A 16,779-nucleotide genomic window follows, 5' to 3' on the forward strand; every position below is an offset into this window, starting at 1 on the left:
TGTGATGAAAGTCTTCTCTGAGACATTAAGTCCTTCATTAATACCCATGGAAGGAATCCCCCTTCTTAAATAATACCTTAAAGAAGCATGAATCTATCAGTTATTTTCTAATAGGCACATAGAGTTGAGCCTGAGACCCTAAAGGGAGGAAACAGGTGATGGAATTAGGCACAGGGATCATGCTGGAGAAAGTTCCATCCAGCTTGACAAGGAAGGCTTGGCCAGGGTCTTGATTGTTCAAGCGCCTGTACTGGCTCCCAAAATACCGCTCCTAGCCTAACACAAAGTCACTGTTTTCATAGGACACTTGCAACACTTATACAATCAAAACAAAAACGTGCACGGACTTGGTGCCTCTGCTGTTTAGTATCCGTGGAATTCACAGGGGCACATATTTCACCAGATGTAAGAAAAAGGTGATTATGAGCTACCTACAAAATAAACAGCACACAAAACTTCCTCGCTGTAAGCATGATGACCTCACCCCTCGCTTTTGTGAATGAGCATTACTGACAGGCAGTCAGACCATAAGCAGACTGGCCAATCAAAGCTCAGCAATGCCTGGTCCCAAACTGGTCACAGACATAAGAAATGCCAGTTTTCAGAGCCTGATAACAAAACTTTAAAAGTTCTTGATAACAGAACTTTATAAGCAGTAACAACAACAAAAAAATCAGTTGAAAAGGAGAATTACTTTCTCATGGTTATTAGCTAATAATAGGACTATAATCATTGCAAAGAAATTCTGGAGAATGCAAAATGAAGAGAAGGCTGAAAATGGAAACACACTATGCTTAAGAAGAGTAAAATGATAAGAACAGATACTACACTTGATATGGGGAGAGAGAGGTGGGAGGGGGGTTCAGGATTGGGAACTCATGTACACCCGTGGTGGATCATGTCAATATATGACGAAACCAATACAGTATTATAAAGTAAAATAAAAAATAAAAAAAAAGAAGGGGAAAATGAGTGACTTTGGGAAAAAATGATTTTTTTTGTATGATTCTCTTTTAGGGTTCAAACACCACTTCTAAAACTTTTTCTCAGCACTCCTTCTAAGTGGGTTATTTCCTTTCCAGGGTCCCTTGGCTGAACATGTTAATGGACTTGACACCCACAGATGGCAGAACCTCTTTCCTTTTAAAGGCCTGAAGACCTTGGTGACCCACCTTGGTGATCTCAAAATCAGCATTTCATCTGAATGTGTTGTGTTAGGATTGTACCTTTTCAAAGAAGCTATTAAAAAATTAAAACCAAGAAGATAATCTCACTCCTTACAGGGTTCTACAATCAGCTGGTTTGGACTTCGCACTCATGAGGTTATAAATTCAAATCCTAATAAGCCAGTTTTGGTTTTCACCCCACAAACACTTGTCCACTTGCACTTGTGCTGTGATCTCAGACCTGTCTAGGTACAGCTGGCAAGGGTCATTGTTTAAAGGAGATGGGACAATTGTTTAAAGAAAGTGTAGGTGGATCCGTACACATCTTTGTACATCTTTCAGTTGAAGGTGGGTTAGTCAAACCATCTTGATATAAATAAAAGAACATATTATTACCTAAGTAAATGGACTATCTCAGGGATAGAGACATAATTTGAAGGATAAAGATGTATATCCTTTGCTAGTCATTCCCCTGAAAATGTTTTTAATGTAGTTAATTATCCATTAGAACAGACAGAATGGAATTACAATTCTAGATAATCCAAAAGTCATTGCTATCTGACTTCAACATACTATGTTTACCCCTCCTACACACACTCATTTCCTCCTTATGTTTTGCTTAACTTCAGTTCAGATCTGTTCAGTTGCTCAGTCATGTCTGACTTTTTGCGACCCCATGAACCAAAGCATGCCAGGCCTCCCTGTCCGTCACCAACTCCCAGAGTCCACCCAAACCCATGTTCATCGAGTCAGTGATGCCATCTAACCATCTCATCCTCTGTCATCCCCTTCTCCTGCCCTCAATCTTTCCCAGCATCAGGGTCTTTACCAATGAGTCAGCTCTTTGCATCAGGTGGCCAAAGTATTGGATTTTCAGCTTCAACATCAGTCCTTCCAATGAACACCCAGAACTGATTTCCTTTAGGATAGGATGGACTGGTTGGATCTCCTTGCAGTCCAAGGGACTCTCAAGAGTCTTCTCCAACACCACAGTTCAAAAGCATCAATTCTTCAGTGCTCAGCTTTCTCTATAGTCCAACTCTCACATCCGTACATGACCACAGGAAAACCATTGACTAGACGGATCTTTGTTGACAAAGTAATATCTCTGCTTTTTAATATGCTATCTAGGTTGGTCATAACTTTCCTTCCAAGGAGTAAGTGTCTTTTAATTTCATGGCTGCAATCACCATCTGCAGTGATTTTGGAGCCCCAAAAAATAAAGTCTGACACTGTTTCCACTGTTTCCCCATCTATTTCCCTTGAAGTGATGGGACCAGATGCCATGATCTTCATTTTCTGAATGTTGAGCTTTAAGCCAACTCTTTCACTCTCCTCTTTCACTTTCATCAAGAGCCTCTTTAGTTCTTCACTTTCTGCCATGAGGGTGGTGTCATTTGCATGTCTGAGGTTATTGATATTTCTCCCAGCAATCTTAATTCCAGCTTGTGTTTCTTCCAGCCCAGCATTTCTCATGATGTACTCTGCATAGAAGTTAAATAAGCAGGGTGACAGTATACAGCCCTGACATACTCTTCTTCCTATTTGGAACCAATCTGTTGTTCCATGTCCAGTTCTAACTGTTGCTTCCTGACCTGCATACACATTTCTCAAGAGGCAGGTTAGGTGGTCTGGTATTTCCATCTCTTTCAGAATTTTCCACAGTTTATTGTGATCCACACAGTCAAAGGCTTTGGCATAGTCAATAAAGCAGAAATAGATGTTTTTTTGGATCTCTCTTGCTTTTTCGATGATCCAGCAGATACTGGCAATTTGATCTCTGGTTCCTCTGCCTTTTCTAAAACCAGCTTGAACATCTGGAAGTTCACAGTTCACGTATTGTTGAAGCTTGGCTTGGAGAATTTTAAGGATTACTTTTCTAGCATATGAGATGAGTGCAATTGTGCGGTAGTTTGAACATTCTTTGGCATTGCCTTTCTTTGGGATTGGAATGAAAACTGACCTTTTCCAGTCCTGTGGCCACTGCTGAGTTTTCCAAATTTGCTGGCATATTGAGTGCAGCACTTTCACAGCATCATCTTTCAGGATTTGAAATAGCTCAACTGAAATTCCATCACCTCCACTAGCTTTGTTCATAGTGATGCTCCCCAAGGCCCACTTGACTTCACATTCTAAGTGCTTAACTTAAAATCTGCATTTACTAGAGAAGGTCATTGGAAGGGGTTGAACCTGAACCTTTATGCAAATTCTCATTTTTTAGTTTTCTCTAGATATTTTCACCAGTCTCCTGATCATTTTTTTCCCCTATGCATAAGTCAGAAAGAAACTCCCATTAGTTTTCCTGGGATTGAAAACAGTTTAGAGCAAGAGAAGGACAATCATTTTTCTTTTTTACATATCTATTTCCCTTTACTAGGTAAGCACTTTGAAGAGTTGAGGGCTAGAATCATCTATTATTCATTGCTGTATTCCAAAGATGTAGTAGGTCCTCAATTAATGTATACTGAATGAATCAAGTACAAAATATTTAACGACGCATTAAAATATTTTACCAGTCGATTCTATAATTTTAAATGTTGGTTTAGCATAGAGCATTATATTGCTATGGGCAAGCAGGTGAGTGGTTATTTACAAGGCAGATTTATATATAATTGGATATAATGTATTCTAATGATCTGAATTGATTTGGTTAGTCTAATCTGGATGAAAGATACTCAGTCCATAGCATTATTTATTTCCTTGGTGGTAATAAATGAGATTCCTTCTAATACCTTGCTGATGGCCATTTGTGTGTCAGTCAAACAGTTGGAGGCTTTCCCTGTAGCAACCATGGTTTGGGGCAAACAATAGGACCCTTAAAAACCCATTTAATCCAGCTTTATTGTTTCATAAACTGTCAGACACTTCATTTTATTTGCCATGATGGGAGAACAGAACAGGATATGAGAAAAGCTGACAGAGGACCATGGGATATAAGGAACTAAAAACTTCGAGATGATAATAAATAACACTGAGGTGTTACTTTCCACCTGATGTGAAGAGCTGACTTACTGGAGAAGAGCCTGATGCTGGGAAAGATTGAAAGCAAAAGGATAAGAAGGTGGCAGAGGATGAGATGGTCAGATAGCGTCACCAACTCAATGGACATGAATTTGAGCAAAATCCGGGAGATCGTAGAGGACAGAGGAACCTGGCGTGCTGCAATCCACGGGGTCACAAAGAGTTGGATAGGACTTAGCAAATGAATGACAGCAACATATTGAGAAACCGCTTTCCTTCTAACCTCTCTTTCTCACTTGCACTTTTGGAAACATGTAGGCCATAAAGCCAGGTAAATGGCAAATGCAGAAATTTCTGATTATCATGTAGAACAGTTAAGACCGTAAAAACCAAATCATGTCAAAATCAATTTGTAGAATCAGGTGGAAGACTAGTTTATTATGGTAGGAAAAATTGGGGGCCAACTACACCAAAATTAATATGTTCAGTTAAATGAAAACCAAAAGTGGGATTGTAGTAAAAGCCAATATTTGTGATCACAGAAACAAAGTTCCAAGTAAAAGAGTTTAAAATTTTTATATTGCTGGACTGGAATTCTTTAAATAATGCTTATTTTGTGTCTGAATAGCTGATGGTATCTTTTACTCAAAATTCATCAACTTTCTATTTTTTGACAGTATATTAATAGATTAGAGCAGTTCACCTTAATTCAATGAGATGAACTGGACTTCACATTTTAGAAGTTAAATAAATCCTTTAAGAATTCAAGTAGAACTGTGAACTAGGAGTCTAGAAACCTGAGTTCAAGTCTTTTCCTGCATATCTTTGTGGTAATTGCCCAATATCTCTTCTTACCAAAATGAGATATATCATATGGATTATGCAGACAAGATAATAAGTAAGAAAATATTTCTCTAACCCTTTGGGAGATATACATCCAAGGGACATAATATTATTTTTATGTCAGAATTAGCTACAGTCTTATATTCAGTTCTAACCCGTCAGCAAAATATAGATGTGGAAATGGTTCAAACAAGAGCTACCCTGATGGTTGAAAGTTCTGGAAGCATGTTACTAAGGAAGATGAAAGGAAGCAGTGTTATTTATCCCATTGAAGAAGTGATGGGAGGAGAAGGAAATAGGTTTAGACGTAGAGCAGTGGTTCTCGAAGTGTGGTCCCAAGACCAATAGCAGCAGCATCACTTGGGAACTTAATACTAAGTGCCCACCCTAGGTCTCCAATCTCAGACCTGTTAAATCAGCAACTCTGAGGATCGGGCCCAGGAGTCTACAGTTTAACAGTTCTCCAAGATCATTCTGAGGCACACTGCAGTTTAAGAACCACTTAGAGTATAAGAGTGGCAGTCATAAGTGAATAATAAAATGAACAGTGTTAACAGAAAAAAAAGGATGTGTGTGTTCTTAAATGTTGACTCTTAACCCCTGTCCAATAAACTTGAGAGCTATAGAAGAAAGTAAGGAAGTAACATAAATGGGAAAGACAGTACAGAAACAATCCAGGGGGGGGCTCTTTTCTTTTTTTTCCTGTCAAAAAAGGTTCAGAACCCTGATAACTACATGTGGTTTTATCCTCAGATAGAATTTTAACACTGATTTTTTTAAAAGATGGAGTCTTATGAGGACAGTAGGTAGCATGAGATATAAAGCCATGTGCATGTACCAAACTCCAGTAGCGATGGCTCTTAAATAGTTCATATTTAACAGAATGAAATCTAATAAAATAAAAAGGGAGAGACTGAGACAGAAGAAGAAATGACACCAAAAAAAAAAAGGAAGAAAAGAAAGAGGGAGAGGAGAAGGAAAGGGAGGGACAGTGAAAGGAAGGAAGGAAAGAAAGAGGGACGAGCAAAAGAAAACGAGGTTCAGAGAAATAATTGCCAACTCTCAGCATAGACGGAGAAAGAGAAAGAGTGAAAAGAGGACTTTCAATGTTTCTGGATAACGTTACCATCAGATAGCACAGTGCACTGGAGACTCGCTATGAATTCCGTCCTCTGGGGCCAGATTGTGGAGCTGCTTTATCATGAATTTCAATTCATCTTAACAATTTGAACTGAATTGAAATACCTCATTATGAGTATCTTCTGGCACTTTCGTAACTAAACCCCTTGAATAGATGCCAGACCATACTCACCTTATGTGACTCCCTCTCCTCCTCAAAGAATTGTTACTACAGTGAAGAATCAAAGTTCTTAAAAAAACACACACACATATTTACTCCTACTTTATTATGTGGGCTAGCCAAATACAAAGATATATGGACCTACTAATAGCCTTATATACTGTGGACAAAAGATTTCCAACTCCCTCTTCCATATCTTCTCAGGTAGCGCTAATGTGAAGAATTCACCTGCCAATGCAGGAGACGCAAGAGATGTGGGTTCCATCCCTGGATCGGGAAGATCCCCTGGAGTAAGAAATGGCAACCCACTCCAGTATTCTTGCCTGGAAAATTCCATAGACCTCCTCTTTCAAGGAGGGTTATTAACCAACCCAAAAAGATCAGGAAAGAAAAGTAATATGAAGAAAGAGGAAAATCCAGTTATTTAAGATATCAACATATACAGTAAGGGATCTCAATTCTTCCCAAATGAAATGTTCCTTCTTTTGATTACTAAAGAAAACTTAAAATTACCTAAAAATCACCTAAAGAAAACAACTTCCCTTTACCATTCACCATTCATCTAGATGGCTGCTTCCCAGCAAGAGTCATTAATAAGACAAAAATAATGTTAAGTAGGAGACCAAACCAAATTAAACAACAACAAAAATTTCAGATTAACTTCACCTCTTTGACAGTTATTAGACTTAATGTTTTAGGGACTGACATTTGAAATCCTAACTTCAACGTGTCACTTGGTAAATCTTATGATCTCTTTTGGACAAGTTTGAGTCAAGTATGTGAATAAGATGACTCAGAGAAATATCTAATATATCTGCTATCTTAATCAGGATCAAAAAAGATACTGGGAGATAGGATAATGGACTGAATCTAAGGATGAGGAAAATGGTGTTTGACAGTAGCATATACAAAATTTGCCGTAAGTCTTTTAATAAATAGTAAGACAAGCTAGGTCAATACTGCTGAACAGTTGCCAAGAAGATTAATATGAGGTTTTATGCATAGAAATTCAGTACTTAGGAAGCATTTAAAAAGTTATCATCACCTTCTGCTCTCTATTTGTCAGTCCACATCTAGAAAATTGCTCTCAATTCTAAGTAGCACATTAAAAAAGGCAGATAGACAAGCTGAAGTGTGGAGGCTAACAAGAATAATTGAAGTATTTGAAATATGCCATAGAAGGAGTGTTTGGAGGCATTAGGGGTATTGCAGCCTAGGGAAAAGTAGGCTCTGGAAGAAACCTGCTTTCTTCTTTTAAGTATCTGTAGGACTGACAGGTGCAAGAGATGAGACGGACACTGTATGATCCAAGGAATGATGGAAGAACTTTTTGTGACTCGATATGAGGGAGAAATATTTAAACTGTCTGAGTTCTCCAAAGACGGAATTGCTGATTAGTGAAGTGGTCTATTACAGGTAGCAGAGAACATTCAAACAAAAGATAAACTAGATGGCTTTTACGGCTTGTCATTGAAAATCCATGGATTTAAGAGTCCAAAAGGAAATTTGGCGGAAGCAAACATCAAAAATACATTCTGTTGAAATAACGCCATGTGCAGCAACATGGATGGACCTAGAAATTATCACACTAAGTGAAGTAGATCAGAATGAGGAAGACAAATACCGTATGATATCACTTACATGCGGAATCTAAAATATGACACGAGGGAACTTATCTATGAAACAGGAACAGACTCATGGAGAACAGACTTGTTGTTGCCAGGGGGTGGGGGATGGGCTGAGTTTTGGATTAGCAGATACAAACTATTACATACAGGGTGGATCAACAAGGTTCTACTCTAATAGCACAGGGAACTATATTCAATATCCTGCGATTAAAGCTTAACAGAAAAGAACATTAAAAGTGGATATATATCTATAACTGAAAAACTTTATAGTAGAGAAGCCCCAGAAATATAACATTGTAAATCAATTATTCCAATAAAATAAATTTTAAAAAAATTAAATAATAATAGTGCATTCTGTAAAACTATATTGTTATAACATCTGCTCTCCTGCTCTTCTCTAATAACTTGGGTAGTTAAAAGCCAATGATATGTAATCTTGATCACCTAGCTCTATGGCTAGAGGGACTTGCATTCCTGGGTCCCACAGGACTGTGACAATTGAAGAGACAGTTCTTGGCAGATTGCCATACACAGGGCACCAAGTGGACTGCAGACTGAGGCACACCTCCAAGTCTTTCTGTGAAGGAAGTCTCTTGGCTTGTCCTTAAGCTTCTGTTTGAGGTACACACTTCAAGTCTGGCACGTTTCTAGTGGACACGAAGCTATTCCCAAGGATCTCAAGGAACATAGGTTGAGGACATCATCTGACGTCTCCCTCTCTGCCTTGCTCTTGCTCACTGGTATCTCCCAGGAAAGAGTTTGCATAGATATACCTTGTTTTATTGCACTTTGCTTCATTGAACTTTGCAGATATTGTGTTTTTTTACAAGCTGAAAGTTTGTGGGAACCTGAGTCAAGCAAGTTTATCAGCTCCATATTTCCAATAGCATTAATTTATAATCAAGGTATATACATTGTTGATGATTTTTTTTTAAGATAGAATGCTATGGTACACTGAATAGACCACAGCATAAGCAAACACAACCTTTATATTCACTGAGAAGCAAACAAAAAAGATCATGTGACTCACTTTTTTGTGATATTTGCTTTATTGCAATGCTCTGGAACCAAACCCACAATATCACCAAGGTATGCCTATAAATATGTGTGCAGCCCCAATTTTTGTGACTGCCACCTAGAAAACACCACCAAAGAACTGAGTGGCAGGAATTACACTTGTGATCTCAGCAAGGCTGTATATATTTGTAGCTTTTAAAAAGCTGATGTATGAGGGTTTAGCTTCCAGCCAGATCTGGATGCTGAGATCTTCCCCTTAAAGACACTGACAGGTTCTGGCACATCCTTAAATACTGGGAGCTATTGAAAGTATAATAGGCTGCTTGGACAAGCACAAAAATTTAAGAGATGACAGAGCTGGGACAGGGTTGAACAACAAGGCTCACCTCCTACACAAGGCCACTCCTCCAAGACCTGGAGAGATGGTTGTTTCATCTATATAGGAAACAACACAGAATGCCAAGAAAAAATGAAGAAACAGAGGAATATGTTCCAAATGAAAGAACAAGATAAAACTTCAGTAAAAATTAATACAATGGAGATAAATAATTTACCCGATAAAGAACTGTAATGAGTGGTCATATGATGCTCACTAAACTGGGGAGAAGAATGGATAAACATGTGAGAACTTCCAGAGAGAAACGGAAAATAGAAAAGAGTACCAAACAGAAGTCACAGAGATGAAAGATAACTGAAAAATACCCTAAGAGGAGTTCAGAATGAGGCTAGACAAAGCAGAAAAAAGAATCAGTCAACTAGAAGACAAGGCAGCAGAACTCACTCAATCAGAACAGCAAAAAGAAAACAAAATTTAAGAAGTGAAGCCAGCTTAAGGGGCTTATGGGACAACATGAAATAAACTAATATTTCTGTTAGTAAAGTCGCAGAAGGAGAAGAGAGAGGGAAAGAGACAGACATCTTCTTGAAGAAATAATGGCTGAAAGCTTTCCTAACCTGGGGAAGTCAATAGACATCCAGATTTGGGAAGCCCAGAGATGTTCAGATAAGATAAACCTAGAGAGACCCATAACAAGACACAATATAATTTAAGTGCCAACTGTTAACAAAACAGAGAGAATATTAAAAGCAGTTCGAGACTTTGTAAAACATTTAAATGTATTTACTTCTGATAACTTTATGAAGTAACAACGCATCAACTACCATGTTGATCAACAACACATCAACTACCAAAAAACTACATTTTACAGAAGAGCTAACTCAACTTCAGAAATTTTAAAGGAAATAATTATCAAAGCGTTAGATCTAGAACAGAGAACCTTTGATTCACAGAAGTTCAACTTTCGATCATACCTTTGGACCTTCACCATCTGACATATCTCCTAAAATTCCCCCTGATGCTGAGATCATTAGCTGATTAATTAAAGACCATTGAAAGCTATACAAAGCCATAACTCATTATTCTATGATCATGGAAGTACTTTAGGAGAGAAAGTGTTTGATTGTACTCTAAGTGAACAAGGAAGTTGTAAAGGGTGCTTCTCAAGAGGTCTTCAGGATATAGTGATCATTTTACTAATGGGCAGGTCATACTTTTCCATTAAATCTACCAGTCACCACACTGTGAGCAAAATTAGAGGAAAAGTCTAGGAATTAAGACATGCTGATGTCCTTACTTGTGCACTGCAATGTCAGTGAGTTTTGGTTTTCTCCGTCCCACTACTGTAAGCTATCCTCTCCTCAGCACAGAACTTGACCCCATAAAGTGACAGTGGTATGCTACCCACAATCTCTCTGGTAAACATTTACTCTGCTCTAAGCATCAGCTAAAAACAAATGGTTCTTTGTAGGCCTTCAGGCTACTACAAGTTTAACACTAATCAGATATACCTGATGTCAGGAAATAATCCTTATTTTTTGGGTAGAAGTCTAAAATGAGAGTTTTCTGATGGGCTAACAAATAATTTAGATAATTAGGTACAAAGGAGATAAGTGGAGCTAAGTATAAGTCTCATGTTTCTCATGATTTTTACTAATAGAGACTAATCTGAATAGTCTCATCCTTGAAAACTCCTCCTCTCTCCAGGGGCATACCTACCGCTTAGGGACCTCCAACATGCTGAAACTCATTCCACCATTACAACATCTCTGTGACGCTGGAAAAATGCAGTGGACTCTGTCTGTCAAACCAGGGCAACAAATCTCTCAAAGTGTTAAAACAGTTGATAGTCAATATAGTCATGGGGTAAGTTATGCAAACAGGTTAATAATAATCGCACACACACAATCTTTTCAGGATTGTTTTCCCTGGAATCTTGGGATCATGGGATGTCAAGTGACTTTAAAATGTGATCATCTGAGCCTCCTGAATGGAGAGACAGTAAACTGCCAAAGAAACAGGCGTAGGATGATAATTTAACATTCCACATTTTACCTGCTATATAGTGTCATCTTTGGGATTAGGAGATGCCAGCTACATCAATTAAATAGAGCACCCCATCCCCACTGCTTCCTTCATGAAAGCTGAATATACTAACGGAATATTGATAACAAAGATTTTGCTAAATAGCCACTTGTTATTTTTAAGAGTATCCCTGTTTAAAATGTACGATTCTAAAAATATATATGAACCAAATGTGGATGCATTGCATGTATGATTTCTCTTTGCATCTGGTAACTGCATGCTATTAGCTACACTTGGTACAACTCACTACAGCTTGACATATTCTGGGATTTATTAAAATGTAAATGATAAAGCAGAAAAGAATGTTCAGACAATTGGATTACTCCATTGACTGAATGTTCCAATACTGTATCTATTTTTGTCAAAGCAATGGTGGCTCCTGCTGTGGAATGCTGAATGGAATATTCCATTGTGGAACATGGGGAGAACTTGAATAAAGGAAATTGAAACCTAATCACTGAATTTTTAATTCCCCTCTCCAAAAGCAACAGATTGCCAATACTTTCTAAAAGAAATTATGATAATTTTGGCACATAATTATTGGAAGGCTACCATTCACAACTAAGTATTCAGCATCTATTATTGGATCTGTGACTTCATTCATGAAAACAATGATACATTTGCTTGTTTTGCTCTTGGCCTTGGCTTGTTTTATTTATGAAATTATACAATGAACATGAATATATGTGATATGGATGGCAGTGAATATGCACAAGAGAGACATTTTCCTGATGGGAACTGTTAGTATTTATTTCAGAGAAGAGAAGGCTGGGAGGTAGGTGTCTTTAAGGACTTGAAGGGATTGGGTTTAGAGAGAATGGAGACCAGCTGTCCTTTCTCTCCACAGGGAACAAGAGAAAATGGGATTAAACTACAGCGTGAGGGATTTGGGATTGAAATGAAATAGAATTTCCCAACTGTGTAGGCTCTCAAACACTGAAATGTGTCTCAAAGGAAGTATATGGACATGAGTTTTATTTTGAGTGTTAAAAAATGGAAAGGCACATTTTCACTATATGATCTTGTATGGATAAAGAGGAATGGACTGGGTGATGTATGGCTCCTGAATTCTCTTCATCTATGAGTAGAATCTAAAAATGGGGGAGTGGTAGCTAAGGGAAGTAACTTTTTAAAATAACAGTTATTTTTCAAAGTCAAGTTTTTTCAAGGGGACAGACTGGTAACTTGTACCTATATGTGAAATGTTAAACTGAATGGAATGTCATGTAATAAGGTGGGTGGGAACAAAGACTGTGGGAATACAATACACACTTATTTCTCCTCTACTCCCATTTCTGCTCTTTAGTAGTTCAAGTTTAAAGGCAAAATGTCCTTAGTCATGCATGGAGTTTAACATATGTCTATTGATTTTTGAATTTGTAAGAATGTGGTGAAGGCTCCTGGGAAACTAAACTCTATCTTATTATATATGTGTGTGTGTGTGTGTGTGTGTGTGTGTGTGTGTGTGTGTGTGTTGTATTATGCGTATGTATATAGGTTCGATCCCTGGGTCGGGAAGATCACTTGGAGGAGGAAATGGCAACCCACCCCAGTATTCTTGCCTGGATAATCCCATGACAGAGCAGCCTGGCAGGCTACTTACAGTCCATGGGGTTGCAAAGAGCAGACACAACTGAGTGATTAAGCAACAACATATATATACATATACATTACATATATATAATATGTATTATATATATATATGTATACACGTATATGAAAGTTAGTCAATCAATCGTGTCCAACTCCAGCTCACCAGGCTTCTCTGGCCATGGGATTCTCCAGGCAAGAATACTGTAGTGGGTAGCTGGTCCCTTCTTCAGGGGGATCTTCCCAAACCAGGGATCAAACCCAGGTCTCCTACATTGCAGGCAGATTCTTTACCATGTGAGTCACCAGGAAAGCCCATACATGTATATACAAATGTATATAATGTATACTTATACATTATATGTATAAGTATACATTATATATGATATATATTACATATATGTGTATATATAATGTGTATTTTTCAAAGTTACACTCTAGCAAAATTAATGTATGTTGCTCACATTTAATTAGCAGAAAATTGAGCACATGGAATTAAACTTGGTCTAAATTCAATTACTACTTTAAAAAATTATCACCAGACTAGATGTTGGTTGTCTCTTGATTTGAAGATAATTATATTTTCCATTTCCTGGAGACAGCTTAGTGTAGCAGAAAGAACACCGTATTGGAGACAGAAACCTGGGGTCAGGTCTTATCTGAGTCATGAACTGATTGACCTGGACAGCTCACTGACTCTTAAGTATGAGTTTCTATTCTGAGAAATAAAAAGTAAAATTAGGATATGTTAGACAGATTATTTTAAATGTTCTCTTTTGGGTTCTAATAGGCTATCAGTCACCAATACCAAAAGCTTTTAAGCTCTGAGCTCTCAGGGGATCTTTCCCTTCTCCAGGGGATCTTTCCAACTCAGGGATTGAACCCAGGTCTCCCACATTGCAGGCAGATTCTTTACCATCTGAGCCATACATGGAAGCCCATACATGTATATACATATGTATAATGTATATTTTATACATTATATATAAATATATATTATATATGATATATAGTATATATACACACAATATACACAAAGTCTTTATAGAGAAGATTTTGTCCCCATAAAGTTAATAGTTTTCAACTTATGCTGCATACTAAAATCACCCAGTGAGCTTTACAAAAGATTCCCAGTTCCCAGGCTACACCCCACACCAATTAAATCAAAGTCTTTTGAGGAAGGCCCCATGTATCAGCATTTTTCCACCTGGCAGTAACAATGTGCAGTCAAAGCTGAGAACTCCTGCTTTGGGCACAATGAAATAAAGATATGTTGTTTCCCTATGAACTCAAGAATTGTATACCGTCTTGATACCTTCTATGTCTTTAGTACCTAACAAAGTGTCTGGCGTAAATAAAGTAGGTGCTCAGGAAATCATTAACATATTAAGTGAACTTTGGCCAATCCCTCACGAAAGAGGGTTTTTCAAAACTGGCATCTACACTGATCATTTTCACTTTGATCTTCTTCACTGAATAAGGGCTCAATTCTCTACTTTTGTTTGCCACTGTAAACAAGGAAGGCAAGTAAAATAATGGGCAACCTATTTCAGTTAGCACAACTGAACTATCTTGGGGTGGATGCAAGGAAATCATCCATCTCCATATCCTTTACAGAAGAGGATCTTGGGGGAGCTAAGGATATGTCTCCTACATGACTCCACACATTCGAGTGAAAATAAATAAAACATCTGAGTATCCAGACGTCATTCATTCATCAGATGTTTATGAAGTACTTACATCATGCCAAACACTGTGATAAACTACTGTAGGCTCTCTCAATGAGGATTTTGTGCCAGAATTAAACCTTAATACCCTGGCCATCTTTACATGTAATGAATCAATTTCCTTCCTAGACATATAGTTTAATTTTAGTTATATATCATTGTTGAGACAATTGAAAAATACAGTCACTAATTGTTTTGCTCTGTGGGTTCGAATGACAAACTCGAGATAAAAAAGGCTGCAAGTTTAGGAGATAAAATGACAGACAGAACACAGTACCTGTCTTTTAGAACAGTATTCTCCAATAGAAGCTTCCCAGGCAGTGCAGTGGTAGGGAATCCACCTGCCAATGCAGGAGACACAAGAGACTGGCGCTTGATTCTTGGGTTGGGAAGATCCCTTGCAGTAGGAAATGGCAACCCACTCCAGTATTTCTTGCCTGGAAAGTAACATGGGCCAAGAAGCCTGGTGGGCTAGTCCGTGGGGTCACAGAGTTGGACATGACTGAGCAGACATGCACCCCTGTCCAATACAACTTTCTCAAGGATGGAACTGTGCTGTATCTGTGCTGGTCAACACGGTGGCCAACACGGTGGCTACTAGACACAGGCGGAACCTGAGCACTTGAGATTTAGCCAGTGCATCCGAGAAACTGAATTTTAAATTTTACTTAATATTAATTTAAATTAATGTAGCTATATATGGCAAGTGGTTACCTTACAGGACAAGGCAGCTCTAGAATATCACATTCAAATTGAGGAGATTGCTACCTAAGTTCTCATAACCTGGGTGATAAGCATTAATATATGGTAGGAACAGAATGCTATGAAAGCACCTAGGTGAATAAGCTAGTCTTAGGGTCGAGGTGAAGACTTCCAAGAGGAAGCGATTTCTAGGATGAGACCTGAAGGACCAGAGATGGAGTCTGGAAGGGATGATGGAGTACCAAGCAGAAGGTGCAGGTGTGTGAGAAAGCCCAGAAGAGAACGAGGACATTAAGAAACGGCAAAGACATATGGCAAGGACCTACAAAAGCAGTGGGGCTTGGGGAGTCCAGAGAAGAAGGTTGGGGTCAGGAACCGGGCTAGGAAGGGCTTAGATGTAACGATAGTTAAAGGGCAATGGGAAGCCAGTGAAAAGTTTGAAACTGTGGAACGATATGATCATATCTGGTTTAGATGGATTTCCCTGGGTACTATTTGGCAGCGTGAAAGGGAGAAACTGGAGGTATGAGACAGTAGTCCAGGTGATATGACGGTTGTCTTAAACAGTTGGAGGGTGGAGACACATTTAAAAACGGAAAGACAGAAAAACCAGAGATTCACCTGATTGGCCATGGCAGGTGCAAAGAGAAAAAGACAAGGATCACACTTTGGTTTCTGACTTATGAGTAGATGACTGTGCTGTCTATTAAGGGCAATGTGGGATCATTTAGGAATTGCTTCTAAATTGAAAATTTCCCATCATATCAGATTATTTGCTCCTCATAGAACCTGAAACTAGCTTTGATATATACTAGAGAAAACACCCAAATTGTGAGAGCATACTCTTCCAAGAAATCAACACAAGTTCACAGTTGATGCAACATTGCTTTTATTGGGGGTTCAGGGGACATATGACAAAGTCTCATAAAATGTCAACAGAGTCACATTTTGTGCTTGGCTATGCTTATAAAAGAAAACAACCTGTTTATTAATGAACTCACTTAATGAGCACTGTGTGAGAGATGGCCAACGATCATCATTTTGAAAACAGGATGACCTGAGCCACCAGGACATCTAAGTGTGACAAACCCGGAGAGCTAAATGGAAATTTACAGCAGTCAAATATTCAGGTCCTTCCAAACATCCAGATGCTTGCTCTCAAGTAGACACAGTTTAACTAACTCCTTCAAGACAAAATTGCATTTTGAACCTCTGTATTCTCCAGTAGACCACTTTATTAATTATTACTAAGTGCCAACTAAAGGCAAAGGGGCTAGTATAGAAGATGAAGATTTCCTTAATTCTAGCTTTTTATGGCTGAAGTATTCTTGGGTTAGTTATATGGATAACTGACAATTAAAATAGCAAATAACCATTTATATTTTCAAAAACCATAAAGACTATCAAAACAGACACGTTTAAA

Source organism: Ovis canadensis, chromosome 15 (genome assembly GCF_042477335.2).
Source record: "Ovis canadensis isolate MfBH-ARS-UI-01 breed Bighorn chromosome 15, ARS-UI_OviCan_v2, whole genome shotgun sequence".
Lineage (NCBI taxonomy): Eukaryota > Metazoa > Chordata > Mammalia > Artiodactyla > Bovidae > Ovis > Ovis canadensis.